The following is a 22,611-nucleotide window of genomic DNA, read 5'->3' as shown; positions in this document are numbered from 1 at the left end:
ATTTTATTTATTTACTCATCTGTCAACCTACTCATCCACCAAACAACTTACCAAGAGTTTATTATATTTCCAATGACACTGGACTAAGCTGACAGAGGTCTTAGCTTTACCCTGATTTAGCATCAAATTATGAAGTCTTATTCAAGAAATGAAACTCCCTTTTAACATTTTTGTTTCCACTTATTTCAAACACATTGAGGACCTACCATGTTCCAGGCAGTGTATAAAGTGTTGAAGAAACAATGGTGACTAAAACAACGTCCTCATGAGGCTTATTTACAATGGGTAAATACAAAATAAATTTTCTTCTTCTAATCTGTAAAATATGATAATAGTAATCTCACAGGATTTTTGTGAAGACTAAATGATATAATGAATGTAAAAGCCTTTTGTATGTATCCTTTATAAAGGTAAAAGCTTATTGAATGTTGACGGTAGTAGCGGTAGCAGAAGAGCTGAGTTAAAGCAGGTATTTAACACTCAAAGTGAAAACACAGTATGTGTAAGTCAAAAGTAACCACCTATAGGAAGAGTTATTAATCTGGATTTAGTTTTGGGCTCCTTATTGGACTTTAGTGGATCCAGTAAACTTTTGAAGTGATAAGCCAGAAGTTGTGTGGATATGTATATGCACAATATATTTTTTATTAGAAACTCAATGTTTTCATTAGATTTTCAAAGGCAATAGTAATCCTGAAAGGTAAAGAACCATTGCTCTATAGAATAAAGGCAACTGTAATGTATGAAACATGTTCTAGGAGCCAACTACCTATTCAGTATTTTCATTATACTAATTTAATCTATATAATCCTTGTGAGGGGAGGACTCTCATCACCATTGTACAGATTAAAAACCAAGGTTCAAACAGGTTAAGCAACTTATCCAAGTTTAGTAAATGATGGGCTTGGGATTCCAGGTCAGCTATGTTTGACTCCAAAGGTCTTTCTGCTGCACCATATGTATCAGTCAAGGTTCTTAGTTGAAAGCTACAATACTCAATTATGCTCATTTAAGCAAAAAGGAAACTGTACTGGGATGATACCATGGCTCAAAAAACTTATGGGAAGAGCGGAGAACCAAAATCACGTCCCAGACTACCACAGTGTCTGAGGAATGGGTACTTTAGCTTACACTACCAATATCAATTGGAGATTAACAGGAGAGAAAAGGAAAGGAAAATTAATTTGAAAAATAAAATACAGGCCAGGCTTGGTGGCTCATGCCTATAATCCTAGCACTTTGGGAGGCTGAGGCAGGCGGATCACAAGGTCAGGAGATGGAGACCATCCTGGCTAACACGGTGAAACCCCGTCTCTACTAAAAATACAAAAAATTAGCCAGGCGTGGTGGCGGGCACCTGTAGTCTCAGCTACTCAGGAGGCTGAGGCAGGAGAATGGCGTGAACCCAGGAGGTGGAGCTTGCAGTGAGCCAAGATCACGCCACTGCACTCCACCCTGGGCAACAGAGTGAGACTCTGTCTCAAAAAAAAAAAAAAAAAAAAAAAGAAAGAAAAAGAAAATACAGTGTGTACATTAGTGAATAGATTTGGCATGGTAAATAAGGAAATACAGCTAGCTTATAGTTCTTTTTTCTGCTTTAGACCATGCACCTTAGTTGGTGTTTCTGATGGCTTCCCTTCACTGCTCACCCTATTATGCAGCTTCTGCTGGTGAGGTTAGCCAAGATCCCTTCATTCTGGAAAGACTGAACCTCCTGATGGTTATGGGTTATGACAGCCTTCCAGAAAAGTTATTGCCTTACATTGCAGTGATAGAAAGTAGCCCAGGAGAGCTCTTGTTTTTGGTTTGTTTGTTTGTTCTTCCAAACTCCCATCTGCCCCCATAATGTAGACTGAATAGTCAGATCAGTGGCTTCAGCCAGCCCTGTAAGCCTATGAGCCTGTTAGTGGTTAGCTGGTATAATGAAGAGCCTGGAATAACCACTTAGCTGTCTTAGCTTCTGGCTGAGTGGAAGTGTTTTGGGGGACCCTGGTAGACATATTCCACCTTTGAATATAGAAAACTTTAAGCAAGTAGTGTCCAAAGTCAAGGGGAGAGAAAGCAAACATTTTGTGGAGAGAGCTGTTTGGAATAATAGGGAGGGGTGCCTTTCTACTTTCACACCTTGGTTTCAGCACCTGTCTTCAGCCTGAAAGAAACATTATATTCTGGTTACTTTTCCGATATCATTTACTACATTCTTCAGGATAGCACCCCAACCTCACAATGTGTTTTTCTTCCAGCTGATGTTATAAATGGTCTGCAGTTTCCCATTCCTTCATTCTGTAAAATCAATTGCTTTTGGGTGATATTTAATGAGAGCAATAAAATTCAAGGGCAACTGTATCTTAATTTATATACATAAAGTGGTTTACTTGGTGAGAAACAATGCTGTATGCGATACATAACAGGGTGTAAACATTAAGTAAGATCACATGGTGGTGATGTTTGCAGACATAAGGTAGACAGGAAAAGCAAATTTAGAAGACATGTCTACTTTAGAAAGAAAAATATCACATCATCTTTATGTAACCCAGGCACTCACTGGGATCTAGGGTTATGATGCCATGTCAGAGGATCCAGGCTAGGATCCTGCTATAGGATCCAGGCCAGACAGTGAGGGATAGTCCATATTGTTGAGCCTATGCATAGCCTCCATCACTGCCCCCATTGAGTGCTTTATTGTTGAGCACTTTCAGTAGCCACTGGAGTGTTTGGGAAAGCAGAACAATTGACATCCACAAAATTGTTTGTCTTATCCTTTTGCTTATCAAGAGCTGATTTTGTAGTGGAGCTTTTTGGTGAATGTTGATGTGAAACACAAATGTTATACTTGTGGCTGATTCTGAAAAGTCCATTCATTAACCTCTTTACTAAATCACATTGTCATAGATTCTCTAATCTTGCTCCTTAGAAGCCATTTTCCACCTGGCCAACCTACTGATCCCTGCCCATGATACAGTATGGATCCCTACATCATGCCACACCTCCTCAGAGTAAACAATGAGATGCTTTTTCTTTTTAATACCAAAATTTCCCTACTCTACTCCTTTACAGAGCCAAGACAAAGCACTTATGGCTGCTGCCAGAATATTGTGTATGTAGCAACTTCTGTAAACAAGGCCTAAGTTTTTTCCTACTCAGTCAGTAAACTCATCATAGAGAATAGCATCCTCTGGCTCTGCCTGCCACCTTCCATAAAAGAAATCCAGCTGGATTGTAGTTACCAGGTTCCAAGAGCCAAATACATTTGCTCCAATAAAGAGACCACACTTCAGAGAGTGTGGAAATGGAAACAGCAAATGGAAACAATAGCTGATACATTTTTCTTAACCTCCTATCAGTCTTTAAGTATCACTTCTCTTCTGTTCTGCCAGACACTTGAGTTAGATGATAATGTGTTAAAAAAATCTTTATTCCTGCATATTTGATGATAGCACTAATCTGTAACTTTCCTCCAAGGATGTAGTATTACTTTAGATTTACTTATTTTCAGTAGAGCATGTGTTTCTACTGGGCCTTTCTACCATGTATTTCTATGAGGATTCTGATAGTTGACATCACTTCTAACTACGTAATCAAGAACTAGGAAAATAACCACAAAAGGCTTTTAGATCTCTCTCTATGCTTATTCATGGGAATGGTTTTTGGTCAAAATTCCATTAATATCCTCACCGTCATTAGCTTTCACTATGTGCAAGTATTACAGCTGACTCTGGGATTCAGGGATTAGTGTTAACACAGATCCAATGTTAGACCACTCCTGAAAAATCTGTTTGTTGTTTGGTTGGTTGGTTGTTTTCCTTTCCCCATTGCAACTTTAATTGGCACAGATCCCATGGGAAGGTATAGGAAGAAGAGTCACACTTCAGTACATAATTTTAATCATACTGTAGGGTCTTTTATTGAGACTATCTAGACTTTTCTTCACTCAGTGATTCTGGAGGAGTAAACTGAGAATTTGATGAGGGGATCTTACTCTATTGTGATGTCCCAAGTAAATCCTCTGATTGATGGACTTGGAATTGTTTTGTTATATCACTCAAGTAGAATTTGTTTAGTTCTATTTCAGAGCCAGGGACCCCTGATCAATTAGCCAATACCAGAGATTTCTCTAAGTGTAAGTCATTCCAATTAATCCTCCAGCTTTACTGGTATTATGGTGACCACATAAAAACTGACTCTAACTTTTAAGGGCCACTTGACATCTGTCACCCTCAGGATCTTGGATTAAGGAGTCCATTTCCACTGAAGTATCTCCCAACAATATCTCTGACTTACAGAAAACAACTGCAAAAGTAATTTTCAGCTGTACTGATACGCTTCTAATCAGTGTATTTCTTAATAGTCTTGTTAATAGAAGTTTTTCTGAGGCCTCTTGGGAGACACATTTGGGGTTTTGTATATGAGTCACATAGAAAACACCCTTTTCAATGTTTCAGGCCCCATGTCTTAGGATTGCTTTCTCTACATTATATCAGAAATTTAAGCCATCCTAAGTCATTTAGCATGGGCCACTAATGAGAGTCCAGGTTTCCGTCTACTCATCAAACCAATACTTAGAATCTCTCCTGGTTGTTGGAGTTAACATACTTAACTTATAGTCTTTGGTAAATGTGCTTATATCAACATATTCAGACTGAACAACAGTTATCTTCTTTCCTTCTTCTTAAATGTATCTCATATTTTCACCAACATAAACTAGTCATATATGGAAATCATCTTGTTGAATAAACTTTATTCTCTGGAATTTGATTTTGTAATTTCCTTCACTGGAGCACATTGGAATATGACTCTAAAGGTTTGGAAAGCACAAGGGATGGGGAGGGGCTTGGAGTGGAGGATGAGGAAGATTGCCTGTCCCTTGCAAGGTGACTCTCAGGTGGTGTCATTAGAATGCCTTAAAATGAGGTAGAGACTGGCTTAAGAGACAGAAGAGGTGGTATTTGTTCAGGAAATAGTGCTTCAATGGGAATCGGAGTTCCAAGTACTCGAGTCCCCTGAATCCTCACATATGTACCCATTTGGATTGTCATCATGCATCACTTCCTGATCAGTGTTCTAATTCATACAAGAGTACTGGCAAGGTAATGGACTCAACTGACTGTATATATAACTCGATAGCAAATGGGATCAGCTTTTTTTTTTTTTTTTCAGTGAAGCAGCAAGACAGAGATTATTTTAGCCCATGGTATCAATTTATCAATCTTTGGGAAGTAGCCACTTCATCCCAACAATATTAAATGTTTTATGCCCTTCATGTTGTTCCATGAGATAGCAATTGGTTCCCCAAAATCTTCCTTTCAATGGAAAATTTATTCCACATTACCATAGACAATGCATTAAGGCCATTTTGTCCCTGTGTATTACGTCTGTAAAAACCTGTCCTATAATTTTAGCTGATTTTTAAAAGTTTCATTGAGCCCTATTCAGGCCAGAGAACCAGTCCTAGATTTTACCCACTTCCAGCATGGCACATTGTATTTTCCAGAGATGGTTGTAAAAATATCTAATATTCTAACACATTCCTTTTGCAATGTGACCTGCTATTACAGTCTGCCCCTCTCCCTGTGAAACTGGACTAGCCATGGTGATACTGCATGGCATCTTATTTATTGTTATTTATTTTATTTTATTTTTTTGAGACAGAGTCTCGCTCTGTCACCCAGGCTGGAGTGCACTGGCACTATCTCGGCTCACTGCAAGCTCCGCCTCGGTTCATGCCATTCTCCTGCCTCAGCCTCCTGAGTAGCTGAGACTACAGGCGCCCGCCACCACGCCCAGCTTATTTTTTGTATTTTTAGTAGAGATGGGGTTTCACTGTGTTAGCCAGGATAGTCTCAATCTCCTGACCTCGGGATCCACCCACCTTGGCCTCCCAAAGTGCTGGGATTACAGGCATGAGCCACTGCGCCTGGCCTATTTATTTATTTTTTTAAAGACAAGGTCTCTCATAGAAAAAGAGGGAATCCTCCCTACCTCATTTTATGAGGCCAGCATCATCCTGATACCAAAGCTGGGCAGAGACACAACCAAAAAAGAGAATTTTAGACCAATATCCTTGATGAACATTGATGCAAAAATCCTCAATAAAATACTGGCAAACGGAATCCAACAGCACATCAAAAAGCTTATCCACCATGATCAAGTGGGCTTCATCCCTGGGATGCAAGGCTGGTTCAATATACGCAAATCAATAAATGTAATCCAGCATATAAACAGAACTAAAGACAAAAACCACATGATTATCTCAATAGATGCAGAAAAGGCCTTTGACAAAATTCAACAACCCTTCATGCTAAAAACTCTCAATAAATTAGGTATTGATGGGTCGTATCTCAAAATAATAAGAGCTATCTATGACAAACCCACAGCCAATATCATACTGAATGGGCAAAAACTGGAAGCATTCCCTTTGAAAACTGGCACAAGACAGGGATGCCCTCTCTCACCACTCCTATTCAACATAGTGTTGGAAGTTCTGGCCAGGGCAATTAGGCAGAAGAAGGAAATAAAGCGTATTCAATTAGGAAAAGAGGAAGTCAAATTGTCCCTGTTTGCAGACGACATGATTGTATATCTAGAAAACCCCATTGTCTCAGCCCAAAATCTCCTTAAGCTGATAGGCAACTTCAGCAAAGTCTCAGGATACAAAATCAATGTACAAAAATCACAAGCATTCTTATACACCAATAACAGACAAACAGAGAGCCAAATCATGAATGAACTCCCATTCACAATTGCTTCAAAGAGAATAAAATACCTAGGAATCCAACTTACAAGGGACGTGAAGGACCTCTTCAAAGGAGAACTACAAACCACTGCTCAATGAAATAAAAGAGGATACAAACAAATGGAAGAACATTTCATGCTCATGGGTAGGAAGAATCAATATCGTGAAAATGGCCATACTGCCCAAGGTAATTTATAGATTCAATGCCATCCCCATCAAGCTACCAATGACTTTCTTCACAGAATTGGAAAAAACTACTTGAAAGTTCATATGGAACCAAAAAAGAGCCCGCATCACCAAGTCAATCCTAAGCCAAAAGAACAAAGCTGGAGGCATCACACTACCTGACTTCAAACTATACTACAAGGCTACAGTAACCAAAACAGCATGGTACTGGTACCAAAACAGAGATATAGATCAATGGAACAGAACAGAGCCCTCAGAAATAACTCTGCATATCTACAACTATCTGATCTTTGACAAACCTGAGAAAAACAAGCAATGGGGAAAGGATTCCCTATTTAATAATGGTGCTGGGAAAACTGGCTAGCCATATGCAGAAAGCTGAAACTGGATCCCTTCCTTACACCTTATACAGAAATTAATTCAAGATGGATTAAAGACTTAAACGTTAGGCCTAAAACCATAAAAACCCTAGAAGAAAACCTAGGCATTACCATTCAGGACATAGGCATGGGCAAGGACTTCATGTCTAAAACACCAAAAGCAATGGCAACAAAAGCCAAAATTGACAAACGGGATCTAATTAAATTCAAGAGCTTCTGCACAGCAAAAGAAACTACCATTAGAGTCAACAGGCAACCTACAAAACGGGAGAAAATTTTCGCAACCTACTCATCTGACAAAGGGCTAATATCCAGAATCTACAATGAACTCAAACAAATTTACAAGAAAAAAACAAACAACCCCATCAAAAAGTGGGCAAAGGACATGAACAGACACTTCTCAAAAGAAGACATTTATGCAGCCAAAAGACACATGAAAAAATGCTCATCATCACTGGCCATCAGAGAAATGCAAATCAAAACCACAATGAGATACCATCTCACACCAGTTAGAATGGCAATCATTAAAAAGTCAGGAAACAACAGGTGCTGGAGAGGATGTGGAGAAATAGGAACACTTTTACACTGTTGTTGGGAGTGTAAACTAGTTCAATCGTTGTGGAAGTCAGTGTGGTGATTCCTCAGGGATCTAGAACTAGAAATACCATTTGACCCAGCAATCCCATTACTGGGTATATACCCAAAGGACTATAAATCATGCTGCTATAAAGACACATGCACACATATGTTTATTGCGGCACTAGTCACAATAGCAAAGACTTGGAACCAACCCAAATGTCCAACAATGATAGACTGGATTCAGAAAATGTGACACATATACACCATGGAATACTATGCAGCCATCAAAAATGATGAGTTCATGTCCTTTGTAGGGACATGGATGAAATTGGAAATCATCATTCTCAGTAGACTATCACAAGGACAAAAAACCAAACACTGCATGTTCTCACTCATAGATGGGAATTGAACAATGAGAACACATGGACACAGGAAGGGGAACATCACACTCTGGGGACTGTTGTGGGGTGGGGGGAGGGGGGAGGGATAGCATTAGGAGATATACCTAATGCTAAATGAGGAGTTAATGGATGCAGCACACCAGCATGGCACATGTATACATATGTAACTAACCTGCACATTGTGCACATGTACCCTAAAACTTAAAGTATAATAAAAAAAAGAAAAAGAAAAAAAACACAAAAAAAAACAAATATATCGGTTGCTTGGTGAGATTTCACCTCCACTTATGAAGACAATAAATTCTTGTGTCCTAAAAAAAAAAAAAAAAAAAAAGACAAGGTCTCATTTTATCATGCCGGCTGGCATGCAGTGGCATGATCATAGTTCACTATAGCCTCAAACTCCTGGGCTCAAGTGTTCCTTCAACCTCAGCCTCATGAGGAGCTGGGACTACAGGTGCATGCCACCATGCCTGGCTAATTTTTAAACAAAATTTTTGTGAGATGAGGTCTCACTATGCTGCCCAGGCTAGTCTCAAACTCATGGTTTCAAGTGATCCTTCTGTCTCTGGCCCAAAGGACTGAGATTACAGGCATTGACTGCCATGTCCCCCTGCTACTGCACGGTTTCTTCTGCTTGGTCAGAAGCAGCACTTGAGCTTCCCTTTTGGTCTCTTGACTGATATTTTGCTCAGGATGCTACTTCTTGTATCATAGCCTCCAGGGTTGTTTTTTTGTTTGTTTGTTTTGTTTTGAGACAGATCTCACTCTGTCACCTAGACTGGAGTACAGTGTCACGATCTCGGCTCTCTGTAACCTCCTCCTCCTGGGTTCCAGCATTTTTCCTGCTGTGTCCGGAATTGGTGGGTTCTTGCTCTCACTGACTTCAAGAATGAAGCTGCGGACCCTCGCAGTGAGTGTTACAGCTCTTAAGGCAGCGCGTCTGGAGTTGTTCGTTCTTCCCGGTGGGCTCGTGGTCTCGCTGGCTTCAGGAGTGAAACTGCAGATCTTCGCGGTGAGTGTTACAGCTCATAAAAGCAGTGTGGACCCAAAGAGTGAGCAGTAGCAAGATTTATTGCAAAGAGCGAAAGAACAAAGCTTCCACAGTGTGGAAGGGGACCCAAGCGGGTTGCCAATGCTGGCTCCGGCAGCCTGCTTTTATTCTCTTATCTGGCCCCACCCACATCCTGCTGATTGGTAGAGCCGAGTGGCCTGTTTTGACAGGGCACTGATTGGTGCGTTTACAATCCCTGAGCTAGATACAAAGGTTCTCCACATCCCCATCAGATTAGTTAGATACAGAGTATCGACACAAAGGTTCTCCAAGGCCCCACCAGAACAGCTAGATACAGAGTGCCGATTGGTGTATTTACAATCCCTGAGCCAGACATAAAGGTTCTCCAAGGCCCCACCAGAGCAGCTAGATACAGAGTGTCAATTGGTGCACTCACAAACCTTGAGCTAAACACAGGGTGCTGATTGGTGTGTTTACAAACCTTGAGCTAGATACAGAGTGCCGATTGGTGTGTTTACAATCCCTGAGCTAGACATAAAGGTTCTCCAAGGCCCCACCAGAGCAGCTAGATACAGTGTGTTGATTGGTGCACTCACAAACCCTGAGCTAGACACAGGGTGCTGATTGGTGTGTTTGCAATCCCTGAGCTAGACATAAAGGTTCTCCAAGGCCCCAACAGAGCAGCTAGATACAGAGTGTCGATTGGTGCACTCACAAACCCTGAGCTAGACCCAGGGTGCTGATTGGTGTGTTTACAAACCTTGAGCTAGATACAGAGTGCTGATTGGTGTATTTACAATCCCTGAGCTAGACATAAAGACTCTCCACGTCCCCACCAGACTCAGGAGCCCAGCTGGCTTCACCTAGTAGATCCCGCACCGGGGCTGCAGGTGGAGCTGCCTGCCAGTCCCCGTGTTGTGTGCTTGCACTCCTCAGCCCTTGGGTGGTTGATGGGACTGGGCCCAGTGGAGCAAGGGGCGGCGCTAGTCGGGGAGGCTCGGGCTGCACAGGAACCCACGGAGGCGAGGGAAGGCTCAGGCATGGCAGGCTGCAGTCCCGAGGCCTGCCCGGCGGGAAGGCAGCTAAGGCCCCGCGAGAAATCGAGCACAGCGCTGGTGGGCTGGCACTGCTGGTGGGCTGGCACTGCTGGGGGACCCAGTATACCCTCTGCAGCCACTGGCCTGGGTGCTAAGTCTCTCATTGCCCGGGGCCAGCAGGGCCGGCCAGCTGCTCCGAGTGTGGGGCCCGCCAAGCTCACGCCCACCCGGAACTCCAGCTGGCCTGCAAGCGCCACAGGCAACCCCGGTTCCCGCTCGCGCCTCTCCCTCCACACCTCCCTGCAAGCTGAGGGAGTGGGCGCCAGCCTTGGCCAGCCCAGAAAGGGGCTCCCACAGTGCAGCGGTAGGCTGAAGGGCTCCTCAAGTGCTGCCAAAGTGGTAGCCCAGGCAGAGGAGGTGCCGAGAGTGAGCGAGGGCTGTGAGGACTGCCAGCACACTGTCACCTCTCACTGCCTCAGTCCCCGAGTAGCTGGGACTACAGGTGCACGCCACCACGCCCTGTTAATTTTTGTAATTTTTAATAGAGATGGGGCTTCACCATATTGGCCAGGCTGGTCTCGAACTCCTGACCTCATGATCCACCTGCCTTGGCCTCCCAAAGTGCTGGGATTACAGGAGTGGGCCACTGCACCTGGCCACAGCCCCCATGTTTTAAGAAGCTCAAGCCACACACAAAGACCACATGTGTGTAATCTGGTAGGCAGTCCCAACTAATCCCAGCCTTTGAGTTATCCCAACCTAAGCACTAGATATGTGGATGAAGAAGCCTCCAGATGATTCTAACCTGCAAGACCTGATTAAGTCTAAGCCATGTTATTCTTCCCATGTGAAGCCTCAGACACTCTGGAACAGAGACAAACCGTCCTTGCTGTACCCTATCTGAATTCTTGGCCCACAGAATCTGTGAGCATAATGAAATGATGGTTGTTTTATGCCATTGAATTTGGGTTGATTTATTACACAGCAATAAATACCTGGAACACTAGATAATGTTACTGCAACTATTCTTGGTACTCGTTTTTTCTATCAAAGTTCTTGGGTTCTAAGTTGTAAGAAGACTGCCTCTGGATGTTTTAAGCATAGAAGGAATTCATTGAAAGGGTATTGCACATATGTGCAATGTAAGCCCAACATGCAAATGGGTTTGATAGAGTGTTTAGAAAAGACTTAAATAAATAGATTTCATCCTTACGTTTGTCTAATCCTCATACTCGAATGCAGCATTATATGTTTTTTTTTTGTTGTTGTTTTTGTAAAAAAAATCCTCTAAGTCATCTTTAAGCACCTATGAGAAGATCATGATAATACTGTTTATATTATCATAATCCTTAAGCACTCTATAATTTATACAGAACTAGCACAAATTTTAGCTATTTATATTTTGATCCACTCAAGCAGTCTGAAAGGTTGATAGGGCAAAAATTTCTACCCCCTTTTAAGTGAGGAAACTGAAGCTTTTAGATGCTATGTGACCTATGTGACTTCATCGAAAACTCACACGGCACATAAGGGCTCTGATTCCCCCACGTCTAGCATTCTTATCTTCTGGATGTCCTATAGGAATCAACTGCCACAGCCACCTGCAGAGCTGAGGTCATCAGGACGTCATCAGGGTACTCTGCCCTTCTTAGGTGCTGTAAGGAGGAGATCACTTAATACACACGCCTACAGACTGGACGTTGTTGCATAATTGCCAAGAGATAGGCAAGAGCTGTGCTGAATAATCATAACATAATCTGATGACAATGAAGTGAGGTGAGCTGGTGGCAGGATAAGGATTTGTACTTAGACCTAATGTCATTTTTAGCTCACAGTTTTTGTGACTATGTATGTCAATTATGCTAGAGTTTTAGAGTGTTGTAGTTGGGAATATAGGAATGTTGCAAAGCTCCCCCTCAGGGCATCCCACAGCTGGCAAGACCTCACCCTGTAGGTGCCCCTGTAGGGGCAGAAGGACATCACCACCCCTGAGTGTATCTTATCTTTCATGAGGAGATGGGGTGACTTTCGAGGATGTGCCCAGAAAAACCTCTCCAGTCTAATATTCTCTGGTAGCCTTTGCAGAAAATACATCTTTTGGCTTTGTTGGTATATACTGTAACTGGTACATTTTTATGGAGCCTCATCTTCAGTTTTCTGTAGTGTTCTGTAGGATTTAGTACAGATTGCAGAAATGGACAAATGGCCTTGTTTATCTATTCTTTTTTCTTCCACATAAAATCACAGCTACCATTTGTTATTTTCTAAATACTAGGGGGTTGTGATATATAATTTATATAATTATGTTATTAACCTCTATCATAACTCTGTGATAACTGGGACTTAGATATCCATAAAACTTGTCCAATATTTTATAGCTCCCAAGTAGCTTAGGAAAGATTTGAACCTAGTCTTCTCTTCCTCCAAAGCCTGGAGATCTTAACACTGCTGCTCTGAGAGATAATAATGCATCTCTTTCAAGTCAAAATTGTAGGAGAGTTCATGGCACAATGTGCTATCTTCATGAAGCTGCTGTTTCTCACCTGCCCAGGGCCTTACTGCAGAAACATGTGTCACCATGTGGAAATCCTGGACTACTCTTCCACTCGGGTCCACAAGGTGATTGCCTATACTACTTTTATCTGATGCTATTCAGAACAACACATAGCCCACATCTATCCAGAGGGTATTCCCTTCCGTTTGTGTGGCCATCCATGGCTACATAAATATATTTCTCTTTTTCTTATGCCACTGTAGTTGCAGGACATTTGGAGGACTATTGTTTAAGAAAGGAAGAATGTCCATTGGTAGAATGAAAGTTCAACTGGAATGTTCAGAAATTTATTCTTTTATGTAGTCACTTTTTGTTCTCCCTAAGATTGTGATCTTTTTAATCAACCTGACATGTTCCTATACCTCCTTACAATGATCCAGTACCATTGAAATGCTCCTATCTTCATTCTCAGTCTGTCATTTTCTGTCTTGGTCTCTACCTTGGCTCTTTATCTCTAACTTTTTCTTCTACTGTGTCCTTATAGCCTGACATCAGGAGAAATGGAAATGTCTTCCATGTCTTTTGATATTTCCTATCCAAAATGGTAATTCAGCAAGCAAATTAATTGCAGCTGAGTAATTAGTATACTTTTATAAAGTTCATGTATATTGGCTGATATGTAACTACATGTTGTGTATTGGGGTAAGTCTCTTACAATATCATTTTCAGTCTTCATAAGCCTCTATGGAGTGGGATATTTCAATCTAAATTCTATAGATGAAGATAAACTGATGCCCAATGGATTTAAATATTATACAAAGTCCCACAGGCAAAAATATGACAGCCAGGAAGAAACAGTATCAGGAGCAGAAACTGTCTTTCTAAAGCCTATGCCTTTTTCATAGTGCCAGCTTACCTTTTAATTTCAGGGCCGGTAAAATAATGTGTAGCAATTCCTTATTTATTATCCCACCATCATTGCTGAAATGCTATCTTCTTTTGGAATCAAGTTACTCCTATGATCAATTTTAGGAGTTGGGAAATTGTATAGGTTGAAAGATCCCTTAAATGAATGTTACCCTAAAGAGAAAAGCTCTTTAAAGCTGTTGGAATCTGGGCTGAAAAAACCAATTTCTATCTATGCTCATGTTAGAAAGGCTTAACCTAGAATAGCTTTTTGAGTGAAATCATTGACCTCATTTTTCTTCTTTTTCCCTTAAACAGAACCAGTTGGAGATAAGTGTATGTTTGTCCCTTGTCATTTATTGTTGGTGTCCACAGCGGTTTTATGGATCAGCTGTTTTTATGCTCTTATGTGTATGTAGAGAAATTTCTTGTGGCTTCTGTTGGTGTTAATTTCTGGATACCATGATTGCTTACTGGCATGGTGAAGATGAATGAAATTCTCTTTAGTACTGTGAGGCCCATTTATTTATGTGTTTTTGAAGTGTTTTTAGTGAACTTTGGAGATAGCAAATTTATTTTCCCATAATAAGCAAGGTTTAAATAAACACATTTTTATCATTTTATTTTATTTAAATGGGATAAAATATTTATCATTAAAAATAATACTTTATTATTATTTTGTAACATTTACCAATTGGAGGCTTCTCCCTCACTAGACTGTGAGTTTTCAAATGTGAGACTGTATCTCTATATCCACAATCCTTTATAAATTGGCACCGTCTTACTTGTAATGGACATTTGGCATTTTTGTTACCAATATCTGTTTCTACCTACTTGAGTAATCAGAAACAAATTTGATTTGAAAAATCTAACTTTCCTCCATTGTTACAGCTTGATAGGACTGTATCAAGGGACTGTGTTCTCCCCAAGCCAGGAGGTGTCCCAATTGGGCCTAGCACAGAACTGGATGATCTGTATTACAACACTTAACTTTTGGCTTCCTTTAATATTATGAAAATAAAGGGAAAATATATGTTATAATTAACCAGACATTTACCTTCAGCAACAACCTTCTGTGGCTTTATTTTGGAAGTGAGTAATCATCAACTCATCTAATAAATGTTGGAATATCTACTATATATTGGGAACTGTGACTGGTATATGCTCCCTGCTCTTAAGGAGCTCAGAGTATAGTAGGGAGAAGTAGATCAAAGATAAATTACACATCACATGGAGATGTGTTTACAACACTGTAGGGGCTCAGAAGAGTGAGGGCCTAAATATTTGAAAACAATAAACAAGGGTGGAGAAGATTTTCCTGGAAGACAAAGAGGATTAGGTTTCCTAGTTAAGAGGTGCAGCAGGCTCCTCTCAAGTAGGAGGATCCTCTAAAGTAGGAGGAACAAAAAGTATTTGGATAACTTGGAAAAGTTCACAGTAGTAATCTTTTGGAGTAGAATGAGAAAGAAAGAGGAGGTAGGTTGGGAGTAGATAGAATTATGTGCTTTGTGCACCAAGGTCAGGAATTTAGAATTCATTTCATAGGCAGAGGGGTTAAGATGCAGAGATTCAAGTCAAGTGAGGAAGATTATTTTCCTTTTTTTCCCAAGAAGGGGGACAGATAATACCAAAGAAATATTTATTAACCCTCTGATCACTCAGGAAGGGCAGCAGGTGAGATAGGGTTGGCATCATTAGATAAGACAAAGATGAATCCAGTTCCATTTATTTCTCCCTCATTTTGATTAGCATTTTTCTTCCCTGATTAAAGTTAATTCATTTGAGCAATTGACAAGTGGGGCTTTGTATCAGTCTTCTTAGGAAAGTAGATAGGACGTCTGGCATTTTCTTCTTTATATTTTATTTTTATTGAATAGCCCACTAGTGATTTATCATGAGGAACCAAACTGTATCCATCTCTAGAATTTCCTAAGAAATTGCATCCTTGTCCTTTATTCACATTAGCAACTTTATTAAGGATTTCATGTTTTTTTCTTCTTCCACATGGTCTCAAGAGAGGAGGGAAATCCTGTCTGGTATACAATGTAGCTCATTGCGTAATGGGTCATTGCATATTTCTGAAAAGATAGAGGCCAAGGGAGTTTGGAAGGAAACAAAAAATGGCATTGAAATGTGATGTGTTAGTGGAAAAGGGAGAGGCAGAGAATTACAGAAAAAAATAGATGTGGGGCAACTATTTTTGCTTTCTACTTCTCATCAGTTATTAATTCTAAACTCTTATAAAGTATTAACAGTATGCAATTTTTCTTTTTAGTGTAAGTTTATGGAGTACAAGAGAAGATTTGTGACATGTATATATTATGTAGTGATCAAGTCAGGGTATTCAGGGTGTCCATCACTCAAGGACAATACATTTTTGTTAAGTAAAATGGAAACAATTTTTAAAAGACATACAGGATTGGAAATCTTAGAACATATACACATAAATAAAATGAGATCCATCTTTTGAGAAAAAAGTCTTTATTCTCTGTAGATGTGATTCAGTTCATTCAATTCAACAAATATTTGTTGAACTTTGCCCAGGAGCCCTTGAGGATTTCAGCATTTCCTGGAAGCATTGAACAATGCGACTCACTATCCATGATACCATGTTGTAAGTCAGAAAGATGTATACGGTGCTATGAGTACATAGAGACAAGGATGCTTAATTTTACCTGTTAGGGCCAGAGAAGGGCTTGACATAGAAATACTTCCATATCTGACTTAATACTTTAATAATGAATTGGAATTTTCCAGAAATGAAGAAAGGGTGTTATGGGAATAAGGAAGAGTATGGGCAAATGCAAGAAGAATGGAAGTATAGGACATGCTATAGAAACTGTTCAGCTTCTTACGGTCCTGGAATCTAGGAGGTGTGAGAAAAAGAGGACTGGGAGGAGACTGGAAGGTAGTGTATCAGTTAGAATTCTCTGGTTACAAGCAACAGAAACTGATGAAATAGGCCAACCACACACACACACACATCTGCAAGCACACACGCTTACACACACACACACACACACAATTTATTGTAAGAACTTGGTGCTACTCAGAATTATAGGAAATACTGAAGAGCCAGGATACAAAAAAGACAGGAAGTGGGCCCTGAGAAACTGATGGTGGTCTCTTCAGGCAGCATCATGGGATGAATTATGTTCAGTGAGTTCCTTTAAACACCAAAGACCAGTGGGATAGCATCTGAATGGTCCAACCTGGACACCTATTGGCTTAGAGAGAACAAAATCCCTTGATAGAGAGTCCTATCAAGCTATAACAATGAGAGAAAGGGTTCCCAAATAAAACTTGGTTGCTGTTACCCAAATAGTTAGGAACAGTTATTGGTAAGGAAAATAACAAATGTCCATTACAAGTAAGATAGTGCCAATTTATGAAGGGTTCTGTATGTAAGCTGAGACTTTTGAAACATATTTTAGAGGCAGAATCAACAAGACTTCATGGCCCATTGTTTGTTGGGGGAATGACAAGGGAAGAGTCCAAGAAAATGACAGAATTTTTTCTCAGATGAATACATGGATAATGAAACCTGTAACTGAGATAGGTGTTAGAGGAGGGTGACAAGTCTATTATGAAAAGCTAGACATATATTTAGGGTGAAGATGTATCACAGATATGTAAACATAGTCTTAAAATACATATATATCACATCTACCTACAAATAAGTCTGAAAATGTCCGGGACAATTCCATGCAGTTTTATTAAACATATGGTAATCCATACATGTCTTATCCAAAAAGTACTGTTCAAGAGTCTCTTTTATTTAGAATACCACCCAAAACAAGAAATGAAGTCAAAAGGACCTCTGCATGTCAAAATTGGTATCATAGAACCCATGCTACGAAAACATTTTAGTCACAAGAAATCCCCTCAAGATCTCTCAGGGACAAATTTTACCTTAGAATGATTATAATAATTATAAGTAACTACTTAGCTTATAGAAGATTAGGAGCAGCAAATTATAAATGAATGTGAAAGTGGGACATGCTGATAACTGCTTAAAATGATAACCTTATATTAAAGAAAGAGAAAATACAAAGTTTCGAAGATTGACGGGCTCTAAGACATGTGATTCTGAAACTGCATAGCATGAGGAAAGCATTCTTATGCAGATAGAGACTCCATGAGGCCACTGTATTTATCAGGATAGGATAGGTTATACTGTATTAACAAACAATACCAAAATCCCAGGCACTTAGTACCACAAAAGATGATTTCTTATGCAAAGACTACCTCTGGTCTCGGTGGCTCCTGTGGGTTACTAAACTCCACATGTAAGCTCATTAATTTATGCTACTGCATATGTAACACCTGATTCTCAACATGTTCATCACTGAATGTCATGGCAGGGGAAAAGTAACATGTGTACTTCTACCACTGGGTGGAACTAAACACAACCCTGTCAGAGTGAAGGTAAGTGTAATCCTTCCTCATATCAGAAACAGTAAAGCTAGAGATGAGTAGGCATAGGGAGCTTTCCTGCAGTCATTCCTGCGCGATGACCTAGGGTGATGATTTAACTTTACAACAATGCTAGCGTCATCTCAGCAAAGTTGAATCGTGTTTTTTTACCTTAGAAGAAAGGAAAGAATATAAAGTGTTTATTTCACTTCATTTGTGGTAATATGCAGAAAGCCTTATTTCATGTAACACTATCATCATGTGTTTACATAAGGCCTTCTAATGCATTCTACAAAAGTTTCTACCAATAATGGTGAAAATAGCTAAAAAATATATATCATATGAATGGGAAGGCTTCCATTACCTAGTACAGGGGCTGGCAAACTTTTTCTGAAAAGAGCCAAATAGTAAATATTTTTGGCTTTGTGGGCCGTACAGTCCCTGTTTCAACTACTCAACTTGCCTAGAGCAGTGTGGAAAGCCGTCACAGAGAGTATGTAAATAAATGAGTGTGGTTGTGTTCCAGTAAAATGTGATTTAGAAAAATGTATGGCAGGCTGAATTTGACCCAAGGGTCATAGTTTACCATCTCCAATCTAGAAAATTCACTTGTGGTCATCTCTGTAGAAACCCTAGGGCTCTCCAGGGAACCTTTCGAAAACTGTGAAACAGATGATATGTGAATCCTTCCTAAATCTATCTTTCTGCTCCAGCCAAAATAAACTATTTTCTGTTCCTCAAATGCTGTTGTATGCCTGTGCTTTATCTACATTCTATGCTTCTAAGTTCTGCTCCTTCTTTGGGGACCAGATTAAGTTCTACTACCTCTTTTAGGCTTCCCCTAAAGGCTCTGATCACCAATGAGAACTATTTCCTCTAAACTCCAATCTACCTGGCTCAGATGTTTCTTTGACTTATACAAAAAGATAAGTGCTATATTTCCTGTTGGATTTGAAGTTAGGCAAGAACAATGTCTTGGATTTAATTTAATTTCCTAACACAAAAGAGATGCCCCTTAATCTTCCTTCTAATCACATACAAACTTCTTGGAAGATCTGGTCACACTCACTCTTTCTATTTCCTTTTCTGCCTACTCATCTTTTTAGTATGATCTGGATCCTACCTTCACCATTACCCTAAGCCTCCTCTTAACACATGGCCAAGGAACTTGTGCTTGCCAATTTCCCATTGGCATTTTCTTATGCGAAATCGCCCATTTGCTCTTTCCTTATTCAGATAAGAAAGATTCAGTCTTTCAACGGTAATGACCACTTCCCTCTGAAATACACTCTTTCTTTTACTTCCTTGGTACCACACTCTCTTGAGTTTTTTTCTTCTTTCATTCATTCTCAGTCTCCTTGCTCCTCTTACCCTTCTTGTCTTTTCAATGTTGGTGATCTTTCAGGGGTCCTATGTCTTCTCCTTTTATTTTGTACATTTTTGCTGAGCAATATTATTACCTTTATTTCTTCAATTGACTTCCATATCCTGATGACCTCCAAATCTATTTTTCTTGCCTAGTTTCCCTTCTGACTTCCACACCTATAAACTAACTGCTTCGGAGACATCTCCACTTTGATAACTTAGAAGCCTCTCATACTCAATATCTCTAAGGCTAAAACCCAAACCTGCTCTGCATCCTATCTTTTCTTTTTAGTGAATGGAGCCACCACCTAATGGTTGCCAAATCAGAAACCTAGCAAGCAGGTGTTTTGCCTCTGTCCCCCAGCCCCAGATGCCTCAGATCATTTGTATGCCTCTCTTGACTCACTACTCATCTGTTTCTCTCCTGATTTATCCTGTACTACAGCAAGATTCTCCTATTGACATTTTGGGCTAGATAATTCTTTGTTGTGGGGGCGCTCCTGTGCATTGTAGATGTTTGGCAGCAACTACAAGCCAGTATCACCCACTCTCCACACTTGTAACCAAAAATAAATATTTCCAGGCATTGCCAAATGTCTTCTAAGAGGGCAAAATAGCCCCCAGTTGAGAATCACTATTTTCAAACATCTTTACTCATTGATTATAGCTATATGGTAGGTATATGTTAATTCTTTCTTCTCCTTCTCTCCTGTATTAATTACAACTTTTTATTGCATGAGACAGAAACTTAGCTTGAGCTATCTTCAATTGAAGTCAGGGGGGATCTTAAGGAACTCAAGAGTATGAATTTGGCTGGGTCTCAGGAACAGCCAGGCCAACAACATTGTTGGCCAAACCCCATTTTGGGTCAGACATCTACACCTGAATCAATCAGCTGTGATTAGTATCAGAAGGCTGGATCCGGCATGGGAGTTTCTGCAGGAATCAGGTGGATAGACTGATGAATGGCCAAATTGGAAGACTGTTTTTAAAAGAAGGTGCCTGGCAGATATATAATAGGTTTCCACCAAAACTTTTCGTAAGATAAACCCACAATAAAAGAAATTCAGTTAATAAAGAGTTTGAAAGCAGGATAGCTTCCTCGAGTGGAGAAAACTGTTTTCTTAAGTTGAATGTTGGGGCCCAGCCCATCAGGCATCAGTTAACAAGAGAAGCACAGAGACCATGGCCACACCACAGCTCAGCCCATTCCACAAGATGTGTGGGAAGTGTTAGTGCAGTTCTCACAGGCAAGAAAGCCTTGTCTCCAGTAACTATGTAATTCTGTGATCCAAAGCCAGTGTCAACCCCAGCCTCACTCCTTCCATCCGTCTAAGGTGCTGCGGCTCCCTCGGTACATCACGCGGTGCCTGATTGTCTACATATTTGCAGCAACTCCACAGTCTCATTTACCCTCAGCTATTTGCAAATTGTTACTCCTCTGCTCTGCCGCAGGCTAGTTTATCCTTTTAGGATGGCTGGTGTGGGGAATGCATGCCGTTGGAGGTGGTCAAAACAGAAGCATCTAGGCTCCATGATTTGGATACTGACAAAACGGGCTTTTGTCTGGGCAACACATGTGGACCCTTTAGTCTGCTGGGGAGGAGGGAGTTCAGAAAACTACCACAGCACACATACTTTCTGCGCTAGGGAGGTTTCTTTTGTTTGTTTGTTTGTTTTAAACCTGAAGTCCTCTTTGAAAAAAGTGCACATGAATTCTGGTGGCCTGGCCTGAAATATCCCTTTCCCAGATTCTGGCATGCTGTCTTTTGGGATCTCCTTACAGACCATTTTAAATGATCATTAGCGCAGTGTCATTGGTTATTTCAGTTGCTGCAGAGGGCATCTCATGGAGGAGGCACTGCGGAAAAGTTGAAATGTGACTGGATTCATATTAACCATCTAGACTTCTCCCTCTGGTCATGGTGGCTTCTTATAATGGCAGGGGTAGAGGGGTTGAGGATAAGGGGACCTTGGTAGTGGCAACAGAAAGATTTGAGAAAAGGATTTTGGTGTTTCAGTAACATTTTTATTCTCAGCCTAAACAAAGATCAAGCTGCATAACACCTCCGTAGGCAACTCCTACCCGGCTGACTCAGGAAGAGCTCAGCTCCCAGGCCGTCGACAAGAGGCTCCAAACTGCCTCCTACTCCACTCTGCGTGTATCTAATCTCCCTCCAGGGTAGCTACTGCTGTCTAACTTATTCTCAACTGCTCACATTCCATTAGGTATTTGCCCCATTGTCAGGAAGTCCTCCTCAACACGCTCCTTGCATCTCTCTCCTACAGAAACCATAGAGGGCTCTGTAGCTGTCTTGCCCTCTTCCCTCCCATTTGCCGCTTGGATTTGGCTTCACCCACTCAGGTACTGAGTGTCTTCTCTGTACCAAGTGCCGTAGTAGGGACCAGGCACAAAATGATGAAACAGATAAATTGGAAGAATTCTTCCAATGGAGAGTGATGAGGAAGAAAGACAATAAACAAGTAAATAAATTAACTTTTTTGGGCGCAATATGCACAATGAAGGAAATAAAGAGGATAATAAGCTATAGAGCCATGGGAGATACTTTAGTAGCATGGCCAAGGAGGAGAAGGAACCAGAGAGATGAATTTCCCTTCCAAAATATATTTATTTGTCGCACTTCCCCATTCTAAATAAATCAAGATCTAGGAAATGGTTATTTTGCTACTGGACTGTCTAGCTGGCAGATTATGCATGAACCACCCCTCAAATGCTTGAACATAACAATCTAAGCATAAAACTTAAACCATATCTCAGCCATTTTGTTCCAATGCTGCTGACATCCTCATGTATCTTAATGGTGACACACCCCAAGTGACTTGTTTTCCAGTCCTGCCCCGGACTCTCATTGGCTCTAGGAAGTTTGGATAAGCCCTCAGCCTTCTTTTATCTTAATTTCTTAGTCTGTAAAATGAGGAAATTAAACTACATATTTTATTAGGGTTTTTTTCTAGTCACAAATTCTATAATTGAGATATTTCCCTCACAAGTTGAGGGTAACTCCCAGGAAAGAGCACCAGGGATAAAACCACGGTGAGGAGAAATGAAGAGATGGCAGTGCATTCATGAAAAAACAA

This window comes from Pongo abelii, chromosome 9 (genome assembly GCF_028885655.2).
Source record: "Pongo abelii isolate AG06213 chromosome 9, NHGRI_mPonAbe1-v2.0_pri, whole genome shotgun sequence".
In the NCBI taxonomy this organism is placed as follows: Eukaryota; Metazoa; Chordata; class Mammalia; order Primates; family Hominidae; genus Pongo; species Pongo abelii.
The sequence above is the reverse complement of the archived record's forward strand: the minus strand, read 5'-3'. Positions refer to the sequence as shown.